At 38.0% G+C, this 21,449-nt stretch overlaps 1 protein-coding gene across 1 annotated transcript in view; it reads right to left on the reverse strand.

The window, feature by feature from the left end:
- The window catches only part of alpha-Man-Ia (alpha-Mannosidase class I a), a 190,253-nt gene that overhangs the window by 160,480 nt on the left and 8,324 nt on the right, over positions 1 to 21,449 (reverse strand). The window lies entirely within an intron of this gene.

Below are 21,449 nucleotides of genomic sequence, written 5' to 3' on the forward strand. Positions count from 1 at the left end.
TACTCTATGCACCAGAGATGAACGCTCTGCCACTGAGCCACCACGGTCCTTTTGACCAACAAATGTTACAAATGTATCAATGGAACTAAATGTACAAATAGTCTACAGAAACATCTAATATGTTTTTCCAACTGTATCTGTTTTCGTTATTTTGCACTGAATCCTGAAACCCAAAAAAGATTTATAATGAACGCTGTATATATTTTATTTTAATCCCTTTGACATCGTTTGGTACGATATGAAAAGCAACTAATCTACAAAACAAGATCTCTTCGACATATTCTTTTCCATATCAATTGAAAAAAAAAATTGCTTTCGATATAAATTAAAGAAAAGAAGTTGTACAACAGCTAGAAGTATATAACATATTTCCTAGCATAAAACATGAGAGCATCATTTCCAACAGCGGAGAGCGAAGCCCTGGGATGAAGGCAATATGAATGACAAAAGCAAGTGGCAGACAAAGCAGGTGTTTTCCCAAACTCTCCTTTATCTTTCCACATAATCCATTAGAGCTCCTTTCTGCTACTATCTTACGGAAATAGCCTCAGAGCTCTGGGAGCGCTCGGGGAGAGAGAGATTCAGACGACGATCTATAACTTCACAACATTTGCACGAGGGAAAGAAGAAAGTAATTTCACATTCAGGAAGCTGTGTTTAAAGGGCTTCCTCTTTCCATCAGCAATTTATTTTGATTTGTCACCCCACATTGCCCAACATAACATCTTTCCTAGGGGAAACAACTTTTAAAAAGCATGCGATGAATATACATGATAGGTTGGGAAACGCCTACCTATTCATTTTATTTACTTTGGTATCAACAAAAATTACAATTCCATCCAACAATATTAATTGGTGATCAGCGGATAGCATGACAAATATTTAAAAAATAATCAATAAGCACGCAAGTAAATTCCTCTCTAAAGCTGGCTACGCGGTTAGCGTACGCGCCTTTGGGTTAGGAGATCAGGGTTCAGTTCCCGGCAGGAGATAATGTGGTTCGGATCCCAAGTTAAGCTATAGGAGGATTAATCGGAAAGTAAGGTTACAGCCTGTACTGAAACATGTACATATTACTTTATACAACCAATAGAGCCACCAGAGAGTACATACATTACGTTATTTTCCGACAAAGCCTGCATATGGTCGAGGCAATTGTCGCATCGTTAGATGAGTTCGAAGATTCCCTCCTGGTAAAAATCCTGTCCTTACGTCTTGAGCCACATTGTCACGAAGTGTTTCACCTCCTCGTCTGAAACGAAACGACGGCCTCCTAGCTGCTCCTTTATGTGCAGGAACAGGTGAAAGTCGATTGGAGTAAGGTCCGGGGTGTAGGAAGGGTGCCCGATGATCTTCCATCGAAACTGCTTCAACAGAGTGCTCATCTTCCAGGCTGTATGAAACTTTCGACACCATTCTGCGACATGCTGACGAGACATTAGTCTTTCTGTAAACCTCTACCAGCTGCCGGTGAATTTCAGAAGCGGTTACATGTTTCGCCCACAGAAACCGAGTAACTGAGCCGACTTCTTCGCGACATCAATTTTCCAAACGAAATCTTTGAGTTTTACGTCCCACGGTTATGCCGGTTGGGCTAAAGGAGACGGTGATGATGAGTAATGGATGAAAATGGTGGAATGAAGAAAGTGGGAGGAAACGGGAGAACCCCGAGAAAACCCACGCACACAGTGTTTGTCCACCACAAAGTTCACTTGGCGGGTGCTGGGATCGAACCCGGGACCCCCAAGCACCAGAGGTGAACGCTCTACCACCGAGAATTTTCCAAACGAGTCGCCATTTGTGTTTACGTACAACTAGCGCCGTAGGTAGCGGATTGTTGAAACTCTGCACAGTTGCCAACTCCATGTATTAAAATTACCACACACTTTTCATTCCTCTATAACAACTGGCGTGAGAGACTCAGGTTTGATTCCCAGCGAGAGGTCATATGGTTCGGGATTCCCGTTAATCAGTAGGTCCTGTCTCATATAGCCTCGCTGCCAAAAAAAACGTCAAACTCAAAATCAACCCAACTCCTCTATAACAAACAAAACTCCAGAAATATGAGCTTTGTACCCTTATTTTCTGATCCTCCCTCGTAGGTCCACGTCTCATATAGCCTCACTGCTGAAAGGGACGCTAAAAAATCCAAATCAAATCCTGCCTAAACCTACTCACACGGGAAAGATAAATTCGTAAGAACATCTGTATTAGTTTGCTTTAACATTCACCACTTCTTAGTGCTATTAAAATGAGACTGATGGATTACTTGAGTTATGGGATAACCAATCATTTGAATAATTACACGAATAATGTTAATAGCACTAGTGCAGTCTATTTTGAGCCGTACAAAGAAACTCATAGCAAAGGTCAATTTTTAAAGTATTGATACTACAAGAGTACGCCATTCCTTAAACGTGTAATGCACATCTCTACAATAACTTGCAGTTCACAACCTGTATTTCTCCATTCCCCGTCGACTGCCAACGGTGGTACTACTTGCTATTAATAAAGATAATTTTTTTTTTTTTTTTTTTTTAGATGTTTTCATATTTCTGTCCATCCCATGCAGGCTTATTGATACGGAAGCTGAACTATCAACAACTAATTGGGAGCACAGCAAATTTACCGTTTACATAGAGAACCTGCAATCATGCAAGGTACTAAACGCATGGGGTTGCATCTCCTGAATTCGTTCCAAAACAATTTTTTTTTCTTTTCTTTTTTTTACGACAGAAAGAACAGATTTTTTCCCTCAACTTGCACGAAGTAAACCACGATTATCGCAGAATAACTGTAAAATGCTCTTATCTATACACACTGCTACTTCCTGTTCTTGACGATTCGAGCAAAAACGCTTTCAACTACAAGAACTCGAAGAGAAAACCACTCAACTAAAAACCATCAAAATCAAAACTTCACCCGATGAGACGAATTATTAAAGTGAATAATAATTTTCTGGGTGTACTGACAAGTGATAGACTACACTAGGAACTTTCCTGAGGATTAAAACATAAAGAACACTACTGATAAGATACTTTCGTAAATCCGCGTTTAACCACAACAACGCCAAAAAAGAAAAGCTTAATTGTGGTACTACTTTGTGATCCTTGCATATCATTTTCATACCGCAAAACTCCAGATTATCTTTCTTGTAGCTGCTTTTATAATACTCTCCATACTTCACCTTTGGTGCATGGGGTCCCTGGTTCGACCCCAGCTCGCGCCAATTGAACTTTGTGGTGGACAAATACCTTGTGTGTGAGTTTTCTCGGGTTCTCCCGTTTCCTCCCACTTCATTCATTTCTCACCATTACCGTCTCCTTTAGCCAGCTGGCATAATCGTGGGACGTAAAACTTAATGATTTCGTTTAATTTCAATAATCTCTCATAATGTAACCTCCACATGAACGTTGGTTGGTTGACTTCAGCAATGAGGCTACATTACACGTGCACTTACAACTTAAGGTAGGATCCAAACTACATGAGCTCGGACCGGGAATCGAACCCGGGTCTCCCACGCTACCCACATAGTATAAGGGAGTTCCATGGTATGTTGTTAGGGTTTAACAAGAATCTTCATCGGCTATTCTATGTCAAATGAGCACAATTTTCAAATAAATTTTGCCTTACCTTACCAGATTTTGATGAAATTTGAAACAGTTCTTCGTCTCAGTTTCAGAAATGGAGTGAGTCAATAAGTCGTGGGTCAAAGAACGTGACCCACTGACCCACTACGACCAACCGACCCCCTCTGCTCAGTGCATTGTAGAGAGCATATTCTGAACATTGATGATTCATGTTTTAGTTTCAAGACCTCCATTTATCTTTCATTTTCATTTGTTTCTATTTACTTACCTGAGATGAGTATATCTAAGTGAAAAAAGAACTTCAGGCACTTTGGATATTGATATGTGTAATTGTAATAATAGCAATAGGACTTACTATTTGGCTTTCGAGTCACAGTCGAATTTTACATTCACCCACCCTTTTCCGTTGGCTTACTTTACCTTAACTTGAGGCTTTCAAATTTCATCCTATTTTCCACTGAAAAACATCTGCAATTGAACAAGGAAATCATTATACATTATAATTAAACTGAAATTCATCGTAATATTGCTCATGACAAATTTTATATCGTAAAGGTAAGATCCACCAGTATTATAATAGAGCAGTGCTTGAGCGATTGACCGTAGAAATTCAAACTTCAATTAGTGAGAATTTCACAGCCTTGTTCTATTACAAGAATAAGCTCTTTAGTCAGTGGAGAGGGGCGGCGAGAATCATGGGTCAGAGTAGGTGGCAGTTCATAGTGGATCATGATGGGTGGTGAGTCGGAAAAAATTAAAATGAAATCTGAGTTTTACGTCCAACGATTATGACGGCTAGGCTAAAGGAGACTGTGATGATGAAAAATGAATGGAAATGGAGAATGAAGGAAGTGGGAGGAAACGAAAGAGCCCTGATAAAACCCACGCACAGGGAGTGGTATGTCGGAATGGGTTACAGTGGGTCAGAATGGGTCACAGATGGTGGTTGGTCGTGATCAAGTTTTCATTAATCCACGCCATCTCTGCTCAGCATTGTTCAAGAGACGAGACGTCAGACTACAGACGACATGGATTTACTAATGTATTCCCACCAGAAATCAAACCCAAGCCTCCCACATGTGAGGTGATAGAAGAATCCTAATCATTTAGCCACATACATTATGACGTTATGTTCAAAGTACTAGATGAAGACTGAATAGATTAAAATGTAAGTATTGAAATGACAAGCAACTGAATTGAAGCTGACAATAAGATCAATGTTCATTGTTCGTCACTTGAGTTTCTTGACTGCAGCGAATTCTTTTCGTTAAATTCAGTTGATGTGTTGATCGGGAGAGGGAGTAAACGCTTTGGCTGGCGGCCAACAAATCCCGTGCCTAGCGACGGATGACTGTCAACATCAATGAAGGGATAAAGACAACAGTTGGAAATGCTGTGGATAACGAACATTCTTTAGCACAAAACGACTTCAAAATAACAGAATTCACGACTGCAATTATTCCCATACGCTCAAGTAATTTCATGCTGTTAGCCAATCTTTACATTTCTTTAAATATTTCCCTAAATCCGGAATAATACTAAAATTTATCTGTGGGATTATTTCGCATTTAGGAAATGTTACTGAAATTTCGCCACTATCAGAGAAAAAGACGTAAAAATTATGACAACTTGAGCTACGAGTAAAAACTAAGATCATCTCGCAATAAGAGTGGTATTTTGACTTATTCGAAAGTAATTCTAGTATTATTTTATGAGTAGCGTCACTGGGTTAAAGCGCTCTGTGATACTTTTTTTTTTTTTTCTTTCTTGCATCCTTGAACCAGAACATATAAATTTTCGGGATTTCCAACTCGAAACATTGCCACATAAAGCTGGCCGTGTGAAAAGCAAGGGATTCGCTTCCTCTCCACGTTGCGGGCCTGAATTTAGATTTAAAAGCCATCAGAAGTGTCACTGTTCATCTCGGCGACCCCGAAAACTATGGATTCGACACTCAGTCATTTTTGATCAATTTTACACAAGGATCCACTTACTAGGATAAAGGTGAGTATTAAGCGCTGGTGAATGGTTACGAACAAACAGATGAAATTTGGGGAGAGTCCATAGGTGAAGTTGTCCAACACAAACTCATCGCCTGCAATCAGAAAAAAGGGACCACGCTATAACTCTTAAATTAGCAGGCTCCATACAACATAATGGCATATAAAGCAGTATTTTATGCAGGCATGTATTTCACCGCCAAACTTCTACAATCCCCTAAAAGTCTTGAATGTATAGGTGTAGCATGTAGGTGATGAATATGGATTCCTCCCTAGGTTTCTGTACCCCCCTTCCTCCAAATAGGGGACTGGATAAAGCACTGATGTAAAGCGAGCGAGTAACTACAAAGTAATTGAAAACCACCTTTACTCGTATCAATATGATGAACTCCCAATGAGAGAAACTGCTATTATGGGTACGGCCTTGTCAAAGCGAATTATTTAAAGGTCAACTCAAGGTTTACGTAACCGTCCTTCCCTCCCGTACCCTTCTAATGTTATGAAACTATGGCTCTTTACACTTAAGCAAAGCAAGCGTTAATTATGAGAAAGCACAATGCGGAACATGTCTTCATTGTTAGCCTTCACGATTGTTATAAAAAGAAGGAATTCACGCTGCATCTTCAAAGACACATTTCTTCTATTTGCTACTAAGTGCATTAATTCAGAGAAGTGGAAGGAGAGATATGTTGCTTCTTACCAGACTATATGAGAGGAGTTACCTGACCCATATTATTTTCTTCACCTCAATGATATATGGATTGATGAGTCTCTCGTCTTTGGACATTTTTGTTTTCGTTAAACACTAATAATACGGTACAAAACACTGGTCACTGAGAGCACTGAATACTCAGAAAATACGCGATACACATTCCCTTATTTTTGTGTCGTACCACGACCAATCGGAATATCACTCACTGGGTAACACAAATCCTGTCGCGTTCACTCGCACCCGGTCAGTCCCCTTTCATCCAAGCAGAGATGGAGTGGGTCAACAGGACGTGACCCACTGCGATCCACCGACCCACTCTGCTCATTGCATTGTAGACATCTTCAACACTGGTAAATTTTTGTACCTTTTACTTTCAAAGCCTCCATTTTTGGATCAAAAGATTCAATATATTTCAGGCAAAAGTTTTCTTGTATGCTTTGTATCTGGAGAACTACATATAGTGTAGCCAAACCCAAATTATCACTTAACTCAGCAAATGTGCTTATTCCGTAAAAACATAAAATGTGCTTATTCCGTAAAAACATACGAAACTCGACTTAGGGGCCGTTCAAAAATTTTGTCGCCCCAGATCCAAGAACTAATTATTGGCCAAGATCGCAATCTTTTGATGGATTTTTTGGGTCTTCCTAAAATTGTTGTTCATTTGTTTCTATTTACTTACCTGAGACGAGTATATCTAAGTGGAAAAAAAAAATTCAGACATTTTTCGATATTGATACTTGTAACTGTAATAATAGCAACAAGACTTACTACTTGGCTTTCGAGACACAGTCGAATTTTACGGTTTTCTTTTTTTTTCTATATGTCGACCAAATTTACCTCGATTTCAGACTTTTAAATTTCATCCTATTTTCCACTGAAAAGTAAGGAAATAATTACATTAAATTGAAACTGATCGTAATATGGCCCATTACAAACACTTTACCATGTTATATCGTAAAGGTCTGATCCACTAAACGGCGTGACAAACATCTTGGCATTTGAAGGCGGCGCTCCAATTCCCCTTTAAATGAGAGGCCAGCGGTATTGCCACATTTATTTTGTACACATCCACGTCTATCCCCTGTCACCTGATCGCGCTATAGTTTGTCTGCATAGCCATAGCTACACCCCTTTATCACTTGGCAACGTCGCGGCAGAGCTTGCGTTTTATTCGTTTAGCTGAAATGCCAAGATGTTTGTCACAGGCTTTAGTACTGCAAGAGAGCGGCGCTTGAGCGACTGACCGTCTCCGATTATTAGTGATAAATTTCACAGCCTTGTTTTACTGCAAGTGTAAGCTCTTCAGTCAGCGGAGGGGAGGGTGTGGATTATGGTCAGAGTGAATCACGGACTGGGTAGTGGGTCATGGGTCAAGTTTTCATTGACCCACGCCATCTTTGCATCCAAGTTTTGAAATATAACTCTAAGATTCCGGGAGTTCAGACGCCCTAGCTGATTGAGTTTGATGATACACTCAAAGCCACTTATAGGTGGCGCGGTGGCTCAGTGGTAGAGCGTTCACCTCTGGTGCTTGGGGTCCCGGGTTCAATCTCAGCCCCCGCCAAGTGAACTTTGTGGTGGACAAACACCGTGCTCGTGTGTTTTCTCGGGGTTCTCCCGTTTCCTCCCACTTTCTTCATTCCACCCTTCACTCGTTTCTCATCATCACCGTCTCCTTTAGCCTAACCGGCATAACCGTGGGACGTAAAACTCAAAGATTTCATTTCATTTCATTTTTTCAAAGCCACTTACATTTGCAAGAAGTAGGAGGTATCCTACATCTTTATTTCAACTGCTACCAATTACGCTCAATTTCTGTCCTTCTGGAGCAGAACTCACTTCAACTGACAGGAATTGGAGATACACAATTGATAGTCCGTTGAAAAAAGAGAAATGAAATCTTTTAGTTTAACGTCCCACGTTATGCCCTTTAGGCTAACGGAAACGGGTAGTTAAGGCAAGTGAATGATGATAGAAGAATTGGTGGAGGAAACGAAAGTAGCCCGAGAAAATCCACAGACACGATGTTGTTCACCACATAATTGGCCGGGGATTGAACCAGAGGCAAACGTTCTACCACTGAGCCACCGTGCCTCTAAATAATCCACTGAAAGTCCAAGACTCCTCCTTCTGTAATTTGCTTTCGTTATTCTTACCTCATCACATTAGACAAACAAGAACTACACAGAAACCACGAAAAACAATTATTAACAAATAATAAAAAGTACAACAGAAATTGAAGTTTGTATCCCTAGAAAGGCGTGATAAATATGGTGGAAGCAGCGATTCTTTTCTTCTTTTGCGTAGCAAACTGCACAACAAATTTAAATTTGCAGCGCAAATTTTATTATCGCACTCTCGACAACCAAGAAAAACATTATTATATATTATTATTATTTCATACAGTGAAACAGTCAACATCTTCTATGCATTACAAAGAAGTATGATAACGAAAAGCAAAGTAATGAAAAAGCAACAGCAATTATATTTTAAAAAGCTTTTACTTTGAAACTCTATACATTGTTTAAGATTGTAGCTGTTTTCGAATGTGTCCATACAACCTTTTTTATTACTATTATTATTATTTGTAATCCGTAATGACTTGAAGAAATGGGTAACTGGAATTACGCAACACGAAATAAACTTCATTTCTACGATAAAACAAAAGAACTTATTTCACACAAAGTCCAGTTTGTCATTGTACCCAACAGCTACTCTTTATCTAATTCGTTTCCCATATTTTAAACATTTTAAACCAAACACTATCCCCCCCCCAAAAAAAAAAACTTAAATGTAAAGTAAGCAAGCATAGCGAAACAATACTATGAAACAAATATGAAAAAAGTAAGGAAACAGTACTTCTAAGACCCCTATTTTAGCTAGTAATCTAGTTTTTGAAAAGTAAGCTCCAATCTTGGATTTGAAGAATCGATTGAGCCACTTCCCACTTTCTTTACAGATAGAATAAAACGTTGAAGAGGATGGTCTCTGTCATCAGTTCTACGACCTGTTTCCAATGATTTGGTTTGTAGTCAATAGTAGGTTGTGTTCTTGACAGCCAACACACACCTAAAGATAAACAGTGTGTTTCCAAAGATCGAAAGAGATTCTGTCACAAAGGAAAGATAATGATAAACTCTTTTCTGTTGCAAAAATAGTCAACTTCGGTAATAAATTATGATCATAGATGCGGGTTGACTGAGTTTAACGTCCCTTGCAGCAGCGAGGCTATATGAGACGTGGACCTACTAATTAACGTGGAATCCGAACCACATGAGCTCCAGCCGGGAATCGAACGCCAAAGGCGCGTACGCTAACCGCTCAGCCACGAAGGAACTCTATGATCATAGATGCATCGCAATTTGCGATACCATTTTTCATTTGTGTAGCAAACTGCGATGCGATACCGCGTAAATAAAATGCTGGGTAGAAGGAAGAAGGAATGATGAAAGAGGTTACTAATATGAATAATAGCTCGGAAGATGAGTTGGTTAGCTGAGAACCGTAGAAGATGGAAGTTTCTCTCTGTACGACTCCCTATGACACGAGTAGGGGGGCTCGGTGACTCAGTGGTAGAGCGTTCACCTCCGGTGCTTGGGGTCCCTGGTTCGATCCCAGCTCGCGCCGTGATGACTTTGTGGTGGACAAACACCGTGTTCGTGGGTTTTCTCGGTGTTCTCCCGTTTCCTCCCACTTTCTTCATTCCACCATTTTCACTCATCTCTCATCCTCATCGTCTCCTTTAGCCTAACCGGCATAACCGTGGGACGTAAAACTTAAAAAAATTCATTTCATTTTTTCCCCTATGACACGAGACAGAGCTCTTGCAATTGACACACCTTTTCCGGACAAGACAACCTCAATTCTTGTGTCGCAAGCAAATGATGGGACAATACTTATGATGATATTATAAGTATTGAGATATTTATCACCATCGCGGTGACCCTGTCTGAAGGATTTTACGTATACAGGGCACTGGCCTCACTTGTACAACATACGTATACTCAAGTTACTTGTATCAGAACCAAACAACGTGCACGTCTAACTAACACAGTAAGGAATGAGTTCAATGGACAATAAAACATGTAGTATCAGCAAATTACTAGAAAATCGTACGAGGATTACATACTCAAAATAAAAAATATAAACGAGGCAAATAACCTAATGAAAACAAAACATAAAATATGTACTTATAAGTCAAATTAAAAATCCTTGACTAGCAAAATAGCTTCTTGTTTGTGTGATCTGCGATCACAACATTGGCTTCAATCACTGTATGTCAGATTTCCTTTGTTACCTTCTACATTTGTGTCTCAATCGGCCTCCAAATTTTTAGAAGTAGCTCGCAGATTAGGTTGCACTCGGTCGGGCTCTAGTCAACAGTGAAGGAACAGGGCATGGGTCATCTGGATCCCAGTTTGACCCGGACAAATCCGGAAGCGCCCAAAATATACGAATAGCCATAAGCCATTTCAACACGTATCGCCATAGAACAAAAATAAATCACATACAGTGGCAAGCGGCTTTCTGATATCGATACAGGTTTCAAAACAGCATATCGTCACAACCTACAACATGCTACCAAAACCGGAAGTACTTGAAATTTACTAGTACTTCCGGTTTCTATATTGATTTACATAGAACAAAAACGGTAAAAAAAATATCGAGATGTGTTTTTTCCCAATCGATTCAATGCGATATGAAAAGGTTGCATTGCCCCTGTTAACCTTCTAAGTGAACCGAAAGTGGTTAAAACTAACCATTTCCGGTTCAACATTTATCGCCATAGAAGATGAATGGCAATAGATAGCGACAGCGAATCAAAATATATATTATTTTTGTGCCTTCGCTTTCAAATCTAATTTCCATGTTGAAAAAAAAAAACTTTAAAAGAGATCGAGCAGCTGTTTCTTGCAACCGACTCAGCTTCCAAAGAATTGCTTCCATCGCATCCCTTAACTCTCCATTCAAACCAGAATTCGTTAAAATTAACGATTTCCGGTTTCAACGTTTATTGTCATACAATAAAAACTATAAGGCATAGAGTGTAATGTTTTTTTTGAAAAATGAAATCTTGGAGTTTTACGTCCCACGCTTATGCCGGTTAGGCTAAAGGAGACGGTGATCATGAGTAATGAATGAAATGGTGGAATGAAGAAAGTGGGAAGAAACGGGAGAACCCCGAGAAAACCCACGCATACGGTGTTTGTCCACCACAAAGTTCACTTGGCGGAGGCTGGGATCGAACCCGGGACCCCAAGCAATGTTTTATATATATATATATATATATATATATATATATATATATATATATATATATATATATATATATATATATATATATATAGGCTCAGCGTCCGAGGAAGAGACTCTATCTCTGATCTTATTCCTCTATTGCAACCAGTAGTCATAGATGTAATGCTTGAAGATTGGGTATTGAATTTCCATAATTTAGTAAGTCTAATGTAGTTCCATATTGAGAAACGAAATTAAAAAAAAAAAAGAAAAAAGAAAAAATCATTGCGTGGCAAATTGCGAAACAAATTTAAATTTGCATCACAATTTGTGTTTTGTATTGGATTTTTGACAGCGAAAGAAAGCTATTATTTTGTTCTAGGTAGACATGAAATTCTGGGAATAAATCTCTTTTGTGTATTACAAACCACTAGTGAAAACCAAGTGGGGCGAAAGGTAATAACAATGATATTTTAAAATGTTGTAACTTCCGATACTCTAGAATCTGTCTAAGCTGGTAGCTAGTTTTAAGTGTATCTATATGGAGTTTGTTACTAATAATATATTTTGAACTCAGCAGTCCACGAAATGAACTTTGATTTTTACGGAAACGAAATAGTTTAATTTCACACGAATGTTCATTTCCTAAGTCATATCACATCCAATGCTACTGGGATCCAATTCATTATTACTTGAAACATTTTAAACCGAACACTAATTGTCTTTCGTCATTTCAATGCACGAGAGGACAGCGTAGCAAAACCAATTATATTTCTAGGCTAACGCTGTGAAACAACTAGGGCAGAAGAGAGTCCCATGTTCTAACTATTAATTTAGTTTATTAAAAGTAAACTCGCGTTTTGGACTTCGCGAGTTCATTCAGAAGCCGTCTTTACAGACAGAATAAAGCGTCTGTCATCAGTTCTCCACTTAGCTTTTAGTAATTTGGTACGTAGTTCGGAGTAGATTATCCCTGAGAACCTAATAGACACAGAGAGGAGATTCGTCACTGGGCTTTAACTGTATGCAAGATCGATAGATCCGTCCTGTCATAAAGGGAAGACAATGACTATTTTCCCTTGCAAAAATAGACTCTTAGAGAATAAACTATGATCATAAATGTATAATGTTCTGGAGGAATATATACTGTAATTCTATGAGTATATTCCTTAGTTTAATCGTAATTTTTAAAGGAACTTCCTAATTAATTTTCGTGGTTCTAAGACTCTTGTAAATAAATAACATAAAACCTGTTATAAACCGTAACAAAATTTTGATAGTGCTCTTTAGATTTAATTTCGAAATTGTGACAAAGAAAGCGAAAAAACATAAAATCCGCTGACGAGAGACACGAACATCTACCTGGTTCCCTGTTGGTCTAGTGGTTAGTGCATCCCCCTTTGGCACACGTGGTTTTGGGTTCGATTCCCGGTAGGAGAGAACATAAATTTGATTCCACATTCACTCACTTTAATTAAAAATTCATCTCCCTTACTCTTAAAAGCATAAGCTTGGAATGTTAAACAAAAAACAAACCAAAAAATCATTTGAATGCATTTTTAAAAACTTTTGTCTTTGTTTTCAAAGACTGAAGACAAAATATTCTCTCAGACGAGGAAGTGGACTTTTGACATGCACTGCTAAGGCTCAATGTGGTAAAAACTGATAAGATAGCAACGAAGCCGAATAGAACTAGCAACGAAAAACACTACTGATGAGCTTGTTATTTTCATTCCATAGCTAAAACACTTCTATCAATGTTATTTAGAGAATAACAAAAACACACTGTGGCAAATTTAAAAAAAAAAAAAAAAATCTTGGAAAGACTAGTCTGAATAAAACGTACCGCGGTACTCTTCTACACAATTAGAACTGTTCTTGTTGCAATTTAATTTATTAACGAAATTCTAGGCGTACCTGTAAAGCCATTTTACGGTAGGAGCAACAACCCAGTCTCGTTGTACCATGAAAAAAAAAAAATCTGAAAAAACTTACGTACGGATGCTAAGTACGGGATTCGAAACTGGCATTTTCCCTTTAGCATAGCAAGAAGCTAATCATTCGCACAACCAGTGGCTGACTTCAAATTATGAGAATAATTCTCTAATCCATAAAAACTAAGGTTATAATTATGAATCTAAGTTAGAATTAGTACAACCATGTTTATCGTCGGCATATGCAACATTTCCAGTTACAGGAAACTAACATTGAAGATCTTAAAGGTTTGATTCGTTTTAAAACTTCATTTGGATTTTATATGTATATTCTTCTGCCATCTGTAGCCAATGAACGTCAACCACGTGGCTACTGATCCTATCACGAAATCCAGGGTGATAGTAATTCGTTTGTGCTTTTGGTTGGTGATAAATGATTTTAAGACGTTTCTCACAACATGCAAAATAATGCAGTTTGTAGAAATACGTCCTGACTCAGCTGTTAGTAATGAAATCTTGAGATCTGTAGTTAAGCGAACAAACGATCTGCGATTGAATCAACCTATTGCTTACATTCAAATTCAAATATTTTTATTAAAGCACGTGAGATTCAGCAAAGGCTGTTCTAACGCCTAATCTTTGTCATCACATCCGATATGCCATTATTATTAACATTCACATCCTTTCTCTAAAGAAAAGAAAAAAAAAAACTGTGATGCGTTCACATCTAACTCAAGTTGCATATCGTTTTCCTGGTATGATCCACATTAGTGCTATTCAACAGGGGTACGCAATCCTAAAATACGCATATTTCCAATATTTATTGAATGATCATAATTGGATTTCTTTTCCTTTCCGTTGGACGATTTTCGAGATGTCACACGCATCTAATATTTCCAAGTAATCGGTTAAGACTTATTGCATAGTCTCAGAATTTTGTTCCACACTCATGAATCTTTTTTTTTTTTTTTTTTTTTTACCTATGTAAATCAGCCCACAGCTTTGGAAACTAGACAAAAAATAACCAAGTCATGTGGTTTGTAATCTTTATAATTATATCTGAAGCCCGTACGCACAGACCGTAAGCGCATCTCTTTGATTCTCTCACTCTCAAAGATTCGACCAAGAATCAAGGAGTTGGCGTCCCGAAAACTAGCTCAGTCAATTTTATTAACAGGTTAGTTCTAAAGTAATTTTCAGTTTCTGAATTTTTAACATTGTCCCCAGTGTGCGAATTATCAGGAAGGATAAGGGAAAAATCCCCCTCAGTAGAACTGGATGTCTCCCATATGTTTTGGGAAATTTCCCATGTTAATTTTTTTCGGATGTGCATTTTATGCCCTTGTAAATAGTCTTGATTGGCACTCTGATTGTCCTTTTGTTGGGTCTCTATTTGTCCCCCCCCCCTTTTTTTTTAATCAACAGAACATGTGTATTCAGTTTAACAAGTTTATTTCGATTTAATTTCTTTTAAACAGCTTAAGGGGTACACAATTGGATGGCGAACTGTGGCTAGGGGTACGCGAGAAAACAAAGTTGAATAGCGCTGATCTACATAACAAAGAAGTGTTCGATTAATCCTCAATCAACATTGTTGTAAAAAGACGGTTCACTGAGTCCGGAAGGGTCTTGATGCTACCTTACATTGCGCCTTCTCAACAACATTCAAGCAAGTAGCGTCGCCTCCTTAAGAATTGGTTGGTTGCTCAACCTTCTGAGGATGTTGCAGACGACTGTTAGAATTACGCCATTGATTGTTGTGCTGCGTCCCGTTATGTTACCCTTCATCTCTTCCCACTATTTATTCTGATCCAATTTGAAAAAAGTAAAAAGGAAGCCACATTCCTTTGAGTATCTATCAAAATAAATCCCAATCGCCTCCATCTCTATTTTTTATAAGATACTACAAAACTTGGCCAACACAGAATTAAACAATGCTTCCATATCTAGCTTTAACGCCAGCTGTGAAAAGCGCATCATCCTCTATATATAGGCTGTTCAATTTGCGCTCAAAATTCCAAGAAAAGAAAGAACCCAAACACGAAACCATGACTAAGAAGCATGAATGCTGAAAGATAACGATATATAACTGTTGATCACGGTCGCTAGTTACAGGAACAACTAAAACAATTATGCATGAAAAAGCAAGCACAAAGATACGAGATGTTCCTTAGCGGTAAAATTATATAATCTTGTATTAATCATATGGATTTCGAATGGGGGAGGGATTCTTCCATTATTTTCCACGATATGTCTCTCTAAGTTTAGACTGGAGAATGCAGATTAAAATCCGTGAAAGGTTGAGAGAACATCCAAACATGTAATTCCCTTATCCGGAAAACCGATCATAATTATCTGACAATTTTTCATATTTAAAGGAAATCGTTCTAATTATAACTATTATAAAAGTTAATGAGACTTGCTGTTGTTAAAGTTCAGTGTCACTTTTCAGTAGTGAGGCTATATGATACATGAACCTACAGTTTAAAGTGGAATCCAAACCATCGTACTGCAGCCAATGCTGTCAGACCGGGACTCAATCACATACACGCATATTATATACTGTACATACCAAAGGCGGATCTACTCCTGGGCCGGGATCTGAGTGACAAAAATAATTTAAGTTATTATTTATATATTCCTGAAAGCTTATAGTAAACTGATGATATACTACCACAGTTCTGAGTTCTGGCTAGCCCCAGGTTTTACCTTCTGGATCCACCACTGGTACACAGTTCGCTCACTTTACAGCCTCAAAAACACGGAAGGAGCGTGGTATTACTTTATTTTCTTGGTGGAATAAAATAGAATCTTCGATCAATGTTACAGGAACGTGAACGAAAAATTTTGCGTCTCGTTCCCATCCGGTCACGGAAAAAAAAATGGCTATCCACCTGTTAAAAACATTGTCGATCTGAACATGGTTAAAAGTACATAAAATACAGGATGTATCAAAAAGAATATCGGGATTTTACAGTTTCTTCTTATTTATTACATTTAACGTATAACAGAGTGTCTATTGAGTTTCATTTTTAAACTTCCAGTATATTCAGTAAAACTATCAGCAAAATTCCTGTAATAAAATGATTTTTTAAAATTCTTTAGGAATAATCATACTCTTGATGATTTCAGGTTTATAATTGTTTTACCATCAAAAGAATATTTTACTTTTAATAAATTTAGTCAACCTTGATTTTCTAAATATATATACAGTGGAGTCTCGTTAATTCGAACTTGGATAATTCGAACAGAAGTCCATTCCCCTTGAAAACAATAGTAAAAAATGTGGATAAATCGAACTTTTGAGCCTATGTTTTGGATAATTCGAAGTAAATACAGTTGAAAGTTTTATGTTGGACAGATGTAAACAGAGAAATACAGTTTTAACGTGTTTTCAGTTATCCAGATGCAACCATAGGGAAGAGTAATACAAAAGATTAATAGAACATCTATGTAATGATAAAGATGAAGGTGAGTTGGGGAAGAAGTAAAGATAGAGAATGTGTGCCAATCTCATCTTGTTTCAGAATTGGTTGAAAATTTAAGATGAATTATTGATAAAATCAGCCAAATGTTATTAATATCGTATTCCACGCAATATATGAAATTCAAGATTTATTGACCGTACAAAAATAATCAAATTTAAGCAAATGAGGTTTACGACTTCTTAAAAGTGAGAACAGAATATTCAAATTGTTACTGGTGTTTAATTGTTTGGGCTATTGAATGTATGTTGCAGTGTTGTACGTAAATATATTTTCCATTGTACACATAGCTTGAATTATGTGCAGTCAATGTCGTTTGTTAGTTTGCGTTTGCGGTATTCGATCACGCAAATAATAGGTTCTAAGCTGCTTTAAAGGTAAAGTCTACACCATATGAATATGTTTTTGAACTTTACACAGTACTTTGGTTTCTTTGTTGTTATATATGTGAAAATGAATGTTGTTGGATAATTCGAAGTGTTTTCATGTCCCTTTGGACTTCGAATTAAAAAGAGTCCACTGTATATATACAATGATTTTTTTAAAAACATTTTTAAAGTGCCTCACAACTCCCCTCACAGCCCTCCACTCCACCCATTGCTTTAAATGTCTAATTACAAAATGTACACAATTTTTGCTTTGGAAAAATTTACAATCTCAATGAATACAAAATTGTTTCTAAGACTATTAAAACAATTACAAAGAAGTATTATTGACAAATTAGCAATTTCATGATTTTTCCAATATGTGGATCAAAATTCCAGGATAAAAATTTAATTCCAGTATAATTCAAGTATTTCCTGTATCAGTAGACACCCTGTATAATTACAAATAATACGCCAAATAAAAGAGAAACTCAAACAGTTTTGTTATAAGTGTTCAATGTAAGCACCATTTGCCCCACGGTGCAAAACAGATTCAAATTAGAGGAGACTCGTTCCAACCGTACCATCCCGTAGGGATTTGCTGACCTCCAGATGCGAACATGTGTTCACATCGCCAGTTAGGTGAAATGTCGATTCATCACTGAAGACAATACGATCTAGAAAATCTTCATCGTTCTGCAGCAACATTTCATTTGCAAAGTTGGCACATAAATCACAGTCTGTAGGCTTTAAAGTTTGTAGCAACTGCAAACGATAGGGGCTTAGTTGTAAGCGTCTCCGTACAATTCTCCGCACAGACAGTAACATTGTAACTCCATATTCAGTCTTTGCAAAATGTAAAACACAAAAAGCTTTCTGCTCACTAGTCGCCATCTTTACTATTAGCGCTTTCTAACGGCAGACAGAAGAAACAGTGCATGCGCATGCGTGCGTACAAAATTGTTCGAGTTGCTCATTAATCTCATGAGTTATTTATGAGTTGAGTTGATTTTGAATTTAACGTCCCCTTTCAGCAGCGAGGCTATATGAGACGGGACCTACTGATTCACGTGGAATCCGAACCACATGAGCCCCCGCTAGGAACTGAACACGGGACCCCCACGCCAAAGGCGTGTACGCTAACCGCTTAGCCATGAAGGAGCTCATGTGTTTTTCTAATACACACTACAAAGCTTTAAAACTCCGATATTCATTTTGAAACACCCTGCATTATTCTAAATTCTTTGGCTCTATCCAATCTTTAATACAAGACCAAAATAAACCAACACATCCCCTATTGAGTAAAAGTCTACAAGAAGGTATATAGCAACTTCTGAGTTTAACTTAAAGATCTTTCTAAAAACCTATATCATACGTATTTCCTTCTGAATCAACAGACAGAACACTTCATAAATGGAAATGAAATGAAATCTTTACTGTCAAAGGACACGAATGTTTAATGAAAGTTAAAGACAACAAAGAATTGGTAGTATGAGAACGTGGAAGGAAACGAGAGAACCCATGAGCAGAATGTTATTCACCACAAGCTTACACGGTCTGGGATCCAACCAGGGACCCTTTACACCACTTATTGAGTGCTCTACACTGATCCACCGTGTCTTCTACAATACTTCGTATTGCTGGTATCCACGGGCGGATTAAGGCTTTTGGGGCCCTGGAGCCGACTATTTCAACAAGGCCCTATGTTACGAATATTCCAACACTTTCTTTGCTGCCTTCCACAGCTTCATATGCTTATTATTAATACACCAAAAACTATGTTGTAATAGCTTAATGTGCTCCAAGTTTACAATAACTAATTTAATTACATTCATTATTAACAGTTAAATGTCCATATACTGCAGTGTAACACACAAATGCCAAATATATACACAATGGTCAACAGTCCCTGTAAAACCACTAATAGAGTAAAAGGAGAAAAATAATATACAAATAGGTAAAGCTGTACAAATCAACATTGTACAAAAAGTTTTCTTCCTACATTTTTGCTGTGCAAAGGATTCTATTATGTCATTAAATGACATTGAAATGGCAGAGAAATTTCAAAGGAATTGTCACCACAAGCTAATAATTTGATTTGTAATAGATGCCCAAAATACCTCACGAAATAAGTAACGTGAAGACTCTGGTGGGAGAAGACTTATCTCTAGCGATACCGCAAGCGGGGGAAAAATAGCATTGGCCTGAAGCTTATAAGTTGATTGCTATATTTTAGCATTAAAGAAAGGGATTTTTGGGGGCCCCGGAGCCTGGGCACCATTGGCTCCGCCCTCAATCCGCTCCTACTGGTATCTTTATATATTTCTCTGTATGAATCAGATACCGTCTAAGAACTTATAGATTTGGGACGTTAAATGGACGGCCATGAAACGAATTAGTACAAAAGTCTGAAAACAGAGAGAGGATAATAAAAAGCACAATCAGCTGTCAGGAGAAATCACAAAATAAATAAAACAATGCGAATGTGAGGGCTGAACTCTCGCAACTCGATGGCACCACGTTTCCTTGAGTAAGGGTTTTCACTACAGCGAAATTAAACTACCGCTAATTTTAGAGTTTGTCTGTAATATCTTGAAAACAAATAAAAATATTCGAAAAGCAGAAACGCAGTGAACTAGAAAATACGGATTTGCATGTGATACCTTTACCACAATTCACCTAACTGCTTTTGGTATGCCGCTATTTAAAGAACCCGTAAAAAATGCTTAATCTATCTACAGTTGCAAATCGAAAGCAGATGAGTTGTGATAATGGTATCACATGCAAAATCATATTGTCTAGTTCACTACGTTTCTGCTTTTCGAATATTTCCATTTGTTTTGAAGATATTAGAGAGAAAAACTTTAAAATTAACGGTAGCTTAATTTCGCTGTAGTAAAGACCCTTATATGTAACTCATAAGTGACAATATGCACAAGAATTAAGCCAAACTCAACACATGGATATTCAAACGTTGTCCTAAGACTTTGAACAGATAATCAGATGAAATTTGTGCACTTCATTAACGTGATCTATTAATTATTGACAGCACAGATAAAAAATCTTGGGATAAGTTTGATGATGTCTCATTAATCAAAGTAATGAGATTAACACAACAAACAGAAATCACCCCAGGGGTGTAGCCAGCAGGTTTGTGTAGGGGGGGCCCGTCGTCTTTGAGGGGGGGCCAGCTACAATGTACAAAGCCAAGAAAAAAGTGTTGCTGCTAGTGTTTTTGAGGTCTGAAAGAAAGGAAAATTTTTGTTTTCTTCTGGAAAACTAAAAACACTATTTTAGCTTCTTCTTTTTCTTCTTCTTCTTCTTCTTATTATTATTATTATTATCCATAAATTATATTCAAGATAGTTTTTATTATGCTTAATTAAGAACAACCGCCCGGGACCAAACGCTATACTTTTGTGCATAACTGTAAAGGTAACCAAGAAAGTTCTGTCCCTTTACGTGGAAATCTGTGTTCAATTGGACCTCACACCGTGAGTTGAATGCGAGGGTAGATAAGGCGAACGTCAGTTGTTGGTGTGAGTATATCTGGTTGTGGCAATTCAGACACACCGTGAACTTGCCTAAAGACAGAGGGAACATGGGACATCCACATGGACAGAGGGAACATGTGACATATGACATGTATGCTGAACGAGTTCAAATGGAGGTCGAACGCCGCTGTAGCGGGACAGAAGATATGCCAGGCCTTTGGTGAGGGTGTCGTGACGACGCGGACATTGCAGCGATGGTTTAAGAAGTTTAAGGACGATGACGAAACACCCGAAAACACCACGTGCCAGAAGACCAACACATGTACAAAGAGGAACTGGAACTACAATTCAGTGTGTGGAAAAAACATTCGGCAGTACATCCATCAACTTGTGAAGCACTACAAGTTGGGTCAATGGGTCTCACATATTTTGACTCCGGGCCAGAGGGCAACGCGGCAGTCGCCTGTGTTTATTTACTGTTTCGGAGCCATTTCTGGACAGGGCGTTGACATGTGATAAAAAGTGTGTCCTATACGAAGTTCCATGGCGCCGTCATCATTGGTTAGCATCCCATCAACCGATTTCAAAACAGCCGAAACCAGCACTGTACCAGAATAAGGTCCTTCTGTGT

Source organism: Thermobia domestica, chromosome 1, assembly GCF_964235325.1.
Source record: "Thermobia domestica chromosome 1, izTheDome1.hap1.1, whole genome shotgun sequence".
In the NCBI taxonomy this organism is placed as follows: domain Eukaryota; kingdom Metazoa; phylum Arthropoda; class Insecta; order Zygentoma; family Lepismatidae; genus Thermobia; species Thermobia domestica.